Raw genomic sequence first — 12,500 nt, 5'->3', positions numbered from 1 at the left:
GACCACGTGCCGAAAACTTTAGACTTCCGTGAGCTCTCCGGCTTGCACCGAGACCCGAAGTCGACGTGCGAAGCACCACGGGACCCCTTTCGCCTGCAGGTCCCGAGCCGCCTTTATTTGCTGTTACGAGCATCGTGTGCCCCATACCTGCGTGACGAGCACCGCAGGGCGGCAGAGCCATCGCACTTGGCCGGGTGGCAGAGGAGGACCCGACTATTCACAGATAGCGGCCCAACGACTCCCAGAGCCGGTCGTGCGGCGCGCGAGGTCTGCTCTCTTCACAAGAGGCTTTATTAGGGAGTGCTAAGGCAAGGTTCTGTGCCCTCCACCCTCATCGCAACACCCATGGGAGCCTCCGGTCGTCAATAGACCGCCGCACCGGCCTCTGACTGACTCTCAGAATGGACGGAAAGAGCCGGGTAAGCCTTTCAAAAGATTCGACCACGTGCCGAAAACTTTAGACTTCCGTGAGCTCTCCGGCTTGCACCGAGACCCGAAGTCGACGTGCGAAGCACCACGGGACCCCTTTCGCCTGCAGGTCCCGAGCCGCCTTTATTTGCTGTTACGAGCATCGTGTGCCCCATACCTGCGTGACGAGCACCGCAGGGCGGCAGAGCCATCGCACTTGGCCGGGTGGCAGAGGAGGACCCGACTATTCACAGATAGCGGCCCAACGACTCCCAGAGCCGGTCGTGCGGCGCGCGAGGTCTGCTCTCTTCACAAGAGGCTTTATTAGGGAGTGCTAAGGCAAGGTTCTGTGCCCTCCACCCTCATCGCAACACCCATGGGAGCCTCCGGTCGTCAATAGACCGCCGCACCGGCCTCTGACTGACTCTCAGAATGGACGGAAAGAGCCGGGTAAGCCTTTCAAAAGATTCGACCACGTGCCGAAAACTTTAGACTTCCGTGAGCTCTCCGGCTTGCACCGAGACCCGAAGTCGACGTGCGAAGCACCACGGGACCCCTTTCGCCTGCAGGTCCCGAGCCGCCTTTATTTGCTGTTACGAGCATCGTGTGCCCCATACCTGCGTGACGAGCACCGCAGGGCGGCAGAGCCATCGCACTTGGCCGGGTGGCAGAGGAGGACCAGACTATTCACAGATAGCGGCCCAACGACTCCCAGAGCCGGTCGTGCGGCGCGCGAGGTCTGCTCTCTTCACAAGAGGCTTTATTAGGGAGTGCTAAGGCAAGGTTCTGTGCCCTCCACCCTCATCGCAACACCCATGGGAGCCTCCGGTCGTCAATAGACCGCCGCACCGGCCTCTGACTGACTCTCAGAATGGACGGAAAGAGCCGGGTAAGCCTTTCAAAAGATTCGACCACGTGCCGAAAACTTTAGACTTCCGTGAGCTCTCCGGCTTGCACCGAGACCCGAAGTCGACGTGCGAAGCACCACGGGACCCCTTTCGCCTGCAGGTCCCGAGCCGCCTTTATTTGCTGTTACGAGCATCGTGTGCCCCATACCTGCGTGACGAGCACCGCAGGGCGGCAGAGCCATCGCACTTGGCCGGGTGGCAGAGGAGGACCCGACTATTCACAGATAGCGGCCCAACGACTCCCAGAGCCGGTCGTGCGGCGCGCGAGGTCTGCTCTCTTCACAAGAGGCTTTATTAGGGAGTGCTAAGGCAAGGTTCTGTGCCCTCCACCCTCATCGCAACACCCATGGGAGCCTCCGGTCGTCAATAGACCGCCGCACCGGCCTCTGACTGACTCTCAGAATGGACGGAAAGAGCCGGGTAAGCCTTTCAAAAGATTCGACCACGTGCCGAAAACTTTAGACTTCCGTGAGCTCTCCGGCTTGCACCGAGACCCGAAGTCGACGTGCTAAGCACCACGGGACCCCTTTCGCCTGCAGGTCCCGAGCCGCCTTTATTTGCTGTTACGAGCATCGTGTGCCCCATACCTGCGTGACGAGCACCGCAGGGCGGCAGAGCCATCGCACTTGGCCGGGTGGCAGAGGAGGACCAGACTATTCACAGATAGCGGCCCAACGACTCCCAGAGCCGGTCGTGCGGCGCGCGAGGTCTGCTCTCATCACAAGAGGCTTTAGGGAGTGCTCAGGCAAGGGTCAGCCCGCAGCCTTCCTGGCAACACCCAGGGGAACCAGGCCACTCGCGTCTCTCGCCTTCATTTTCGACACGAGCGCCTGCGGAGGGCCACCACCCCCTCCGATTGTCAAGAGACCTCCGCACCGGCCTCTGACTTACTCTCAGAATGGACGGAAAGAGCCGGGTAAGCCTTTGAAAAGATTCGACCACGTGCCGAAAACTTTAGACTTCCGTGAGCTCTCCGGCTTGCACCGAGACCCGAAGTCGACGTGCTTAGCACCACGGGACCCCTTTCGCCTGCAGGTCCCGAGCCGCCTTTTATTTTTGTTACGAGTATCGTGTTCCCCAAACCTGGGTGACGAGCACCGCAGGGCGGCAGAGCCATCGCGCTTGTCCGGGTGGCAGAGGAGGACCAGACTATTCACAAATAGCGGCCCAACGACTCCCAGAGCCGGTCGTGCGGCAGGCGAGGTCTGCTCTCATCACAAGAGGCTTTAGGGAGTGCTCAGGCAACGGTCAGCCCGCAGCCTTCTTGGCAACACCCAAGGGAACCAGGCCACTCGCGTCTCTCGCCTTCATTTTGGACACGAGCGCCTGTGGAGGGACGGCCGGAGTCAACGTGGGGTTTGCCCGCCCTCCAATAGTGTCAAAAGACCGCCGCACAAGTCTCTGACTGACTCTTAGAACAGACAGAAAGAGTTTGTCAAATCTGTCAAAAAATTGACAAAGTGTCAAAAATTCGACTTCCAAGAGCTCTCCGGCATGCACTCATACCTGTCATTAAAGTGCTATGCCCGTGGAACCGTTTTTCGGATGCCTTTCAGAACGGTCCCGCGCCGCCATTTTGTTCTAAAAATCGTGTTCCCATATATCTCCGGGTACCCCGCCAACCTCACTGCGGAAAAACTACAAGTGGCACTGAATGGGTCTGAATTCCAAATTTGACTGCATCGGTCTGGAACTCGGTCCGGTCAAAACCGTTTGGATTTTTCTCGGTCCGGACTTCCGCGACAGACAAAGTTAAAGTTTTCGGGCTGCAGGCACAAAACGACAGCTGGCCATTTGCCGGGCTCAATTCACCCAATTCCTCCGGCACTTCGGAGCACATGTTCGGTGTAAGTTTGCGAATCTTTCCCGATGCTGCAGCATTTTCCTCCGCTGACACTTAGAATATTTTTCACACTTTGCTGAAAATTTTTCTAAGTGTTTTTTTCCAAGTTTTCCTGGTTACTGATTTCTTCTTTTTAAACATTTTTCTAAGTTTTTCTGGTTACTGATTTCTTCTTTTTAAACATTTTTCGCAGTTTGTCTGGTTACTGATTTCTTCTTTTTAAACATTTTTCGCCGTTTTTCTGGTTACTGATTTCTTCTTTTTAAACATTTTTCGCCGTTTTTCTGGTTACTGATTTCTTCTTTTTAAACATTTTTCTAAGTTTTTCTGGTTACTCATTTCTTCTTTTTAAACATTTTTCTAAGTTTTTCTGGTTACTGATTTCTTCTTTTTAAACGTTTTTCTGGTTACTCATTTCTTCTTTTTAAACATTTTTCTAAGTTTTTCTGGTTACTCACTTCTTCTTTTTAAACATTTTTCGCCGTTTTTCTGGTTACTGATTTCTTCTTTTTAAACATTTTTCTAAGTTTTTCTGGTTACTCATTTCTTCTTTTTAAACATTTTTCTAAGTTTTTCTGGTTACTCATTTCTTCTTTTTAAACATTTTTCTAAGTTTTTCTGGTTACTGATTTCTTCTTTTTAAACATTTTTCTAAGTTTTTCTGGTTACTGATTTCTTCTTTTTAAACATTTTTCTAAGTTTTCCTGGTTACTCATTTCTTCTTTTTAAACATTTTTCTAAGTTTTCCTGGTTACTCATTTCTTCTTTTTAAACATTTTTCTAAGTTTTCCTGGTTACTGATTTCTTCTTTTTAAACATTTTTCGCAGTTTTTCTGGTTACTGATTTCTTCTTTTTAAACATTTTTTCGCAGTTTGTCTGGTTACTGATTTCTTCTTTTTAAACATTTTTCGCCGTTTTTCTGGTTACTGATTTCTTCTTTTTAAACATTTTTCGCCGTTTTTCTGGTTACTGATTTCTTCTTTTTAAGCATTTTTCTAAGTTTTTCTGGTTACTCATTTCTTCTTTTTAAACATTTTTCTAAGTTTTTCTGGTTACTGATTTCTTCTTTTTAAACATTTTTCTAAGTTTTTCTGGTTACTCATTTCTTCTTTTTAAACATTTTTCTAAGTTTTTCTGGTTACTCACTTCTTCTTTTTAAACATTTTTCTAAGTTTTTCTGGTTACTGATTTCTTCTTTTTAAACATTTTTCGCCGTTTTTCTGGTTACTGATTTCTTCTTTTTAAACATTTTTCTAAGTTTTTCTGGTTACTCATTTCTTCTTTTTAAACATTTTTCTAAGTTTTTCTGGTTACTGATTTCTTCTTTTTAAACATTTTTCTAAGTTTTCCTGGTTACTGATTTCTTCTTTTTAAACATTTTTCGCAGTTTTTCTGGTTACTGATTTCTTCTTTTTAAACATTTTTCTAAGTTTTCCTGGTTACTGATTTCTTCTTTTTAAACATTTTTCGCAGTTTTTCTGGTTACTGATTTCTTCTTTTTAAACATTTTTCTAAGTTTTTCTGGTTACTGATTTCTTCTTTTTAAACATTTTTCTAAGTTTTTCTGGTTACTCACTTCTTCTTTTTAAACATTTTTCTAAGTTTTCCTGGTTACTGATTTCTTCTTTTTAAACATTTTTCGCAGTTTGTCTGGTTACTGATTTCTTCTTTTTAAACATTTTTCGCAGTTTTTCTGGTTACTGATTTCTTCTTTTTAAACATTTTTCTAAGTTTTTCTGGTTACTCACTTCTTCTTTTATAACATTTTTCTAAGTTTTCCTGGTTACTGATTTCTTCTTTTTAAACATTTTTCTAAGTTTTCCTGGTTACTGATTTCTTCTTTTTAAACATTTTTCTAAGTTTTCCTGGTTACTGATTTCTTCTTTTTAAACATTTTTCTAAGTTTTTCTGGTTACTCATTTCTTCTTTTTAAACATTTTTCGCAGTTTTTCTGGTTACTGATTTCTTCTTTTTAAACATTTTCCTAAGTTTTCCTGGTTACTGATTTCTTCTTTTTAAACATTTTTCTAAGTTTTCCTGGTTACTCATTTCTTCTTTTTGATCATTTTTCTAAGTTTTCCTGGTTACTGATTTCTTCGTTTTGAACATTTTTCTAAGTTTTCCTGGTTACTCACTTCTTCTTTTCAAACATTTTTCTTCGTTTTTCTGTTTACTCATTTAGCACTTTCAGGCACTTTCCCATCATTTCCTCGTTCCCGATTTCACCCTTTAAAACGCTTTCGGGCATTTCCCTAAGTTTTGCGGTTCACTCGTTTGGGACTCACTGACACCTTCTCTAGCTTCCCTGCTCACTTTTTTCGTACTGTTGAGAAAATTCGAACCCTTTCCTTAACTATGCCGGTTACTGACTTCACCGCTTCAGACCCTTGTCCCCGTAATGAAAGATACCATTTCCCACCGTGGGAAATGCACGAAAATCGGACTGAACACGGGGGAGGCTCCCCCCTCGAAGGCGAGACCGTCGGCAGAACCGCCGGGTCAAACCCGGCCGAGCTACCCGGCTTACAAGTCTCAAAGTCGGTATGAGCAGTCACGTCCACCCCCATTCCCTTTTGGACCACTTCCCACGGTTCCAAATGCATGAAAATCGGCCTGTACACGGGGGAGGCACCCGCCTCGAAGACGAGACCGTCGGCAGAACCGCCGGGTCAAACCCGGCTGAGCTACCCGGCTCGGAAGCGCCAAAGTCGGGTTGAGCAGTCACATTCACTCCCATCGACGTTTGGACCACTTCCCACGGTTCGAAATGCACGGAAATCGGCCTGTACACGGGGGAGGCACCCGCCTCGAAGAGGAGACTGTCGGCAGAACCGCCGGGTCAAACCCGGCTGTGCTAACCGGCTCGGAAGCGCCAAAGTCGGGTTGAGCAGTCACATTCACTCCCATCCCCTTTTGGGCAACTTCCCACGGTTGGAAATGCATGGAAATCGGACTGAACACGGGGGAGGCTCCCCCCTCGAAGGCGAGACCGTCGGCAGAACTGCAGGATCAAACCCGGCTGAGCTACCCGGCTTACAAGTCTCAAAGTCGGTATGAGCAGACACGTCCACCCCCATTCCCTTTTGGACCACTTCCCACGGTTCGAAATGCATGAAAATCGGCCTGTATACGGGGGAGGCACCCGCCTCGAAGACGAGACCGTCGGCAGACCCGCCGGGTCAAACCCGGCTGAGCTACCCGGCTCGGAAGCGCCAAAGTCGGGTTGAGCAGTCACATTCACTCCCATCCCCTTTTGGACCACTTCCCACGGTTCGAAATGCACGAAAATCGGCCTGTACACGGGGGAGGCACCCGCCTCGAAGACGAGACCGTCGGCAGAACCGCCGGAACAAACCCGGCTGAGCTACCCGGCTTACAAGTCTCAAAGTCGGTATGAGCAGACACGTCCACCCCCATTCCCTTTTGGACCACTTCCCACGGTTCGAAATGCATGAAAATCGGCCTGTATACGGGGGAGGCACCCGCCTCGAAGACGAGACCGTCGGCAGACCCGCCGGGTCAAACCCGGCTGAGCTACCCGGCTCGGAAGCGCCAAAGTCGGGTTGAGCAGTCACATTCACTCCCATCCCCTTTTGAACCTCTTCCCACCGTTGGAAATGCACGAAAATCGGCCTGTACACGGGGGAGGCTCCCCCCTCGAAGGCGAGACCGTCGGCAGAACCGCCGGGTCAAACCCGGCTGAGCTACCCGGCTTACAAGTCTCGAAGTCGGGTTGAGCAGTCACATTCACTCCCATCGACTTTTGGGCAACTTCCCACCGTTGCAAATGCATGAAAATCGGCCTGTACACGGGGGAGGCACCCGCCTCGAAGTCGAGACCGTCGGCAGAACCGCCGGGTCCAACCCGGCTGAGCTACCCGGCTTACAAGTCTCAAAGCCGGGTTGGGCAGTCACGTTCACCCCCATTCCCTTTTGGATCACTTCCCACGGTTCGAAATGCACGAAAACCGGCCTGTACACGGGGGAGGGTCCGCCCTCGAAGGCGAGACCGTCGGCAGAACCGCCGGGTCAAACCTGGCTGAGCTACCCGGCTTACAAGTCTCAAAGTCGGGTTGAGCAGTCACGTTCACTCCCATCGACTTTTAGACCACTTCCCACGGTTCGAAATGCACGAAAATCGGCCTGTACACGGGGGAGGCACCCGCCTCGAAGACGAGACCGTCGGCAGAACCGCCGGGTCAAACCCGGCCGAGCTACCCGGGTTAGAAGCCTCAGAGTCGGGTTGAGCAGTCACGTTCACTCCCATCGACTTTTAGACCACTTCCCACGGTTGGAAATGCACGAAAATCGGCCTGTACACGGGGGTGGCATCCGCCTCGAAGACGAGACCGTCGGCAGAACCGCCGGGTCAAACCCGGCTGAGCTACCCGGCTTACAAGTCTCAAAGTCGGGTTGAGCAGTCACATTCACTCCCATCGACTTTTGGGCAACTTCCCACGGTTCGAAATGCACAAGATTCGGCCTGAACACGGGGGACGCTCCCCCCTCGAAGGCGAGACCGTCGGCAGACCCGCCGGGTCAAACCCGGCTGAGCTACCCGGCTCGGAAGCGCCAAAGTCGGTATGAGCAGTCACGTTCACTCCCATCCCCTTTTGGACCGCTTCCCACGGTACGAAATGCATGAAAATCGGCCTGTACACGGGGGAGGCACCCGCCTCGAAGACGAGACCGTCGGCAGAACCGCCGGGTCAAACCCGGCTGAGCTACCCGGCTTACAAGTCTCAAAGTCGGGTTGAGCAGTCACATTCACTCCCATCGACTTTTGGGCAACTTCCCACGGTTCGAAATGCACAAAATTCGGCCTGAACACGGGGGACGCTCCCCCCTCGAAGGCGAGACCGTCGGCAGAACCGCCGGGTCAAACCCGGCTGAGCTACCCGGCTTAAAAGTCTCAAAGTCGGTATGAGCAGTCACATTCACCCCCATTCCCTTTTGGACCACTTCCCACGGTTGGAAATGCATGAAAATCGGCCTGGACACGGGGGAGGCTCCCCCCTCGATGACGAGACCGTCGGCAGAACCGCCGGAACAAACCCGGCTGAGCTACCCGGCTTACAAGTCTCAAAGTCGGTATGAGCAGACACGTCCACCCCCATTCCCTTTTGGACCACTTCCCACCGTTGGAAATGCACGAAAATCGGCCTGTACACGGGGGAGGCACCGGCCTCGAAGACGAGACCGTCGGCAGAACCGCCGGATCAAACCCGGCCGAGCTACCCGGGTTAGAAGCCTCAGAGTCGGGTTGAGCAGTCACATTCACTCCCATCCCCTTTTGAACCTCTTCCCACCGTTGGAAATGCACGAAAATCGGCCTGTACACGGGGGAGGCTCCCCCCTCGAAGGCGAGACCGTCGGCAGAACCGCCGGGTCAAACCCGGCTGAGCTACCCGGCTTAAAAGTCTCAAAGTCGGGTTGAGCAGTCACATTCACTCCCATCGACTTTTGGGCAACTTCCCACCGTTGCAAATGCATGAAAATCGGCCTGTACACGGGGGAGGCTCCGCCCTCGAAGGCGAGACCGACGGCAGAACCGCCGGGTCAAACCCGGCCGGGCTACCCGGGTTAGAAGCCTCAGAGTCGGGTTGAGCAGTCGCATTCACCCCCATCCCCTTTTGAACCTCTTCCCACCGTTGGAAATGCACGAAAATCGGCCTGTACACGGGGGAGGCACCGGCCTCGAAGACGAGACCGTCGGCAGAACCGCCGGATCAAACCCGGCCGAGCTACCCGGGTTAGAAGCCTCAGAGTCGGGTTGAGCAGTCACATTCACTCCCATCCCCTTTTGAACCTCTTCCCACCGTTGGAAATGCACGGAAATCGGCCTGTACACGGGGGAGGCTCCCCCCTCGAAGGCGAGACCGTCGGCAGAACCGCCGGGTCAAACCCGGCTGAGCTACCCGGCTTACAAGTCTCAAAGTCGGTATGAGCAGACACGTCCACCCCCATTCCCTTTTGGACCACTTCCCACCGTTGGAAATGCACGAAAATCGGCCTGTACACGGGGGAGGCACCGGCCTCGAAGACGAGACCGTCGGCAGAACCGCCGGATCAAACCCGGCCGAGCTACCCGGGTTAGAAGCCTCAGAGTCGGGTTGAGCAGTCACATTCACTCCCATCCCCTTTTGAACCTCTTCCCACCGTTGGAAATGCACGAAAATCGGCCTGTACACGGGGGAGGCTCCCCCCTCGAAGGCGAGACCGTCGGCAGAACCGCCGGGTCAAACCCGGCTGAGCTACCCGGCTTAAAAGTCTCAAAGTCGGGTTGAGCAGTCACATTCACTCCCATCGACTTTTGGGCAACTTCCCACCGTTGCAAATGCATGAAAATCGGCCTGTACACGGGGGAGGCTCCGCCCTCGAAGGCGAGACCGACGGCAGAACCGCCGGGTCAAACCCGGCCGGGCTACCCGGCTCGGAAGCGCCAAAGTCGGGTTGAGCAGTCACATTCACCCCCATCCCCTTTTGGGCCACTTCCCACGGTTCGAAATGCATGAAAATCGGCCTGTACACGGGGGACGCTCCCCCCTCGAAGGCGAGGCAGTCGGCAGAACCGCCGGGTCAAACCCGGCTGAGCTACCCGGGTTAGATGCCTCAAAGTCGGGTTGAGCAGTCACATTCACCCCCATCCCCTTTCGGCCCCCTTCCCACGGTTGGAAATGCATGAAAATCGGCCTGTACACGGTGGGCGCTCCCCCCTCGAAGGTGAGACCTTCGGCAGAACCGCCGGGTCAAATCCTGCCGAGCTACCCGCGTTAGAGGTCTCAATGTCGGCTTCAGCAGTCACATTCAATCCCATTCCCGTTTGGACCTCTTCCCGCCGATGGAAATGCACAAAATTCGGCCTGAACACGCGGGGCGCTCCCCCCTCGAAGGCGAGACCGTCGCCAGAACCGCCGGGTCAAATCCGGCTGAGCTACCCGCGTTACAGGTCTCAAAGTCGGGTTGAGCAGTCACGTTCACCCCCATCCCCTTTCGGACCCCTTCCCACGGTTGGAAATGCATGAAAATCGGCCTGTACACGGTGGGCGCTCCCCCCTCGAAGGTGAGACCTTCGGCAGAACCGCCGGGTCAAATCCGGCCGAGCTACCCGCGTTAGAGGTCTCAATGTCGGCTTCAGCAGTCACATTCAATCCCATTCCCGTTTGGACCTCTTCCCGCCGATGGAAATGCACAAAATTCGGCCTGAACACGCGGGACGCTCCCCCCTCGAAGGTGAGACCTTCGGCAGAACCGCCGGGTCAAATCCGGCCGAGCTACCCGCGTTAGAGGTCTCAATGTCGGCTTCAGCAGTCACATTCAATCCCATTCCCGTTTGGACCTCTTCCCGCCGATGGAAATGCACAAAATTCGGCCTGAACACGCGGGACGCTCCCCCCTCGAAGGCGAGACCGTCGCCAGAACCGCCGGGTCAAATCCGGCTGAGCTACCCGCGTTACAGGTCTCAAAGTCGGGTTGAGCAGTCACGTTCACCCCCATCCCCTTTCGGACCCCTTCCCACGGTTGGAAATGCATGAAAATCGGCCTGTACACGGTGGGCGCTCCCCCCTCGAAGGTGAGACCTTCGGCAGAACCGCCGGGTCAAATCCGGCCGAGCTACCCGCGTTAGAGGTCTCAATGTCGGCTTCAGCAGTCACATTCAATCCCATTCCCGTTTGGACCTCTTCCCGCCGATGGAAATGCACAAAATTCGGCCTGAACACGCGGGACGCTCCCCCCTCGAAGGTGAGACCTTCGGCAGAACCGCCGGGTCAAATCCGGCCGAGCTACCCGCGTTAGAGGTCTCAATGTCGGCTTCAGCAGTCACATTCAATCCCATTCCCGTTTGGACCTCTTCCCGCCGATGGAAATGCACAAAATTCGGCCTGAACACGCGGGAAGCTCCCCCCTCGAAGGCGAGACCGTCGCCAGAACCGCCGGGTCAAATCCGGCTGAGCTACCCGCGTTAGAGGTCTCAAAGTCGGGTTGAGCAGTCACGTTCACCCCCATCCCCTTTCGGACCCCTTCCCACGGTTGGAAATGCATGAAAATCGGCCTGTACACGGTGGGCGCTCCCCCCTCGAAGCTGAGACCTTCGGCAGAACCGCCGGGTCAAATCCGGCCGAGCTACCCGCGTTAGAGGTCTCAATGTCGGCTTCAGCAGTCACATTCAATCCCATTCCCGTTTGGACCTCTTCCCGCCGATGGAAATGCACAAAACTCGGCCTGAACACGCGGGACGCTCCCCCCTCGAAGGTGAGACCTTCGGCAGAACCGCCGGGTCAAATCCGGCCGAGCTACCCGCGTTAGAGGTCTCAATGTCGGCTTCAGCAGTCACATTCAATCCCATTCCCGTTTGGACCTCTTCCCGCCGATGGAAATGCACAAAATTCGGCCTGAACACGCGGGACGCTCCCCCCTCGAAGGCGAGACCGTCGCCAGAACCGCCGGGTCAAATCCGGCCGAGCTACCCGCGTTAGAGGTCTCAATGTCGGCTTCAGCAGTCACATTCAATCCCATTCCCTTTTGGAACACTTCCCGCCGTTAACAATGCACGATATTCGGCCTGAACACGCGGGACGCTCCCCCCTCGAAGGTGAGACCTTCGGCAGAACCGCCGGGTCAAATCCTGCCGAGCTACCCGCGTTAGAGGTCTCAATGTCGGCTTCAGCAGTCACATTCAATCCCATTCCCGTTTGGACCTCTTCCCGCCGATGGAAATGCACAAAATTCGGCCTGAACACGCGGGACGCTCCCCCCTCGAAGGCGAGACCGTCGCCAGAACCGCCGGGTCAAATCCGGCCGAGCTACCCGCGTTAGAGGTCTCAATGTCGGCTTCAGCAGTCACATTCAATCCCATTCCCGTTTGGAACACTTCCCGCCGTTAACAATGCACGATATTCGGCCTGAACACGCGGGACGCTCCCCCCTCGAAGGTGAGACCTTCGGCAGAACCGCCGGGTCAAATCCTGCCGAGCTACCCGCGTTAGAGGTCTCAATGTCGGCTTCAGCAGTCACATTCAATCCCATTCCCGTTTGGACCTCTTCCCGCCGATGGAAATGCACAAAATTCGGCCTGAACACGCGGGGCGCTCCCCCCTCGAAGGCGAGACCGTCGCCAGAACCGCCGGGTCAAATCCGGCTGAGCTACCCGCGTTACAGGTCTCAAAGTCGGCTTCAGCAGTCACATTCAATCCCATTCCCTTTTGGAACACTTCCCGCCGTTAACAATGCACGATATTCGGACTGAACACGGGGGCCGGTCCGCCCTCGAAGTCAACACCGTCCGCAGAACCGCCGGGGCAAATCCGGCTGAGCTACCCCGCCCCCGAACACTCAAAGT

This window comes from Chiloscyllium punctatum, unplaced genomic scaffold, assembly GCF_047496795.1.
Source record: "Chiloscyllium punctatum isolate Juve2018m unplaced genomic scaffold, sChiPun1.3 scaffold_711, whole genome shotgun sequence".
Classification (NCBI taxonomy): Eukaryota; Metazoa; Chordata; class Chondrichthyes; order Orectolobiformes; family Hemiscylliidae; genus Chiloscyllium; species Chiloscyllium punctatum.
This window is presented reverse-complemented; position numbering follows the sequence as displayed.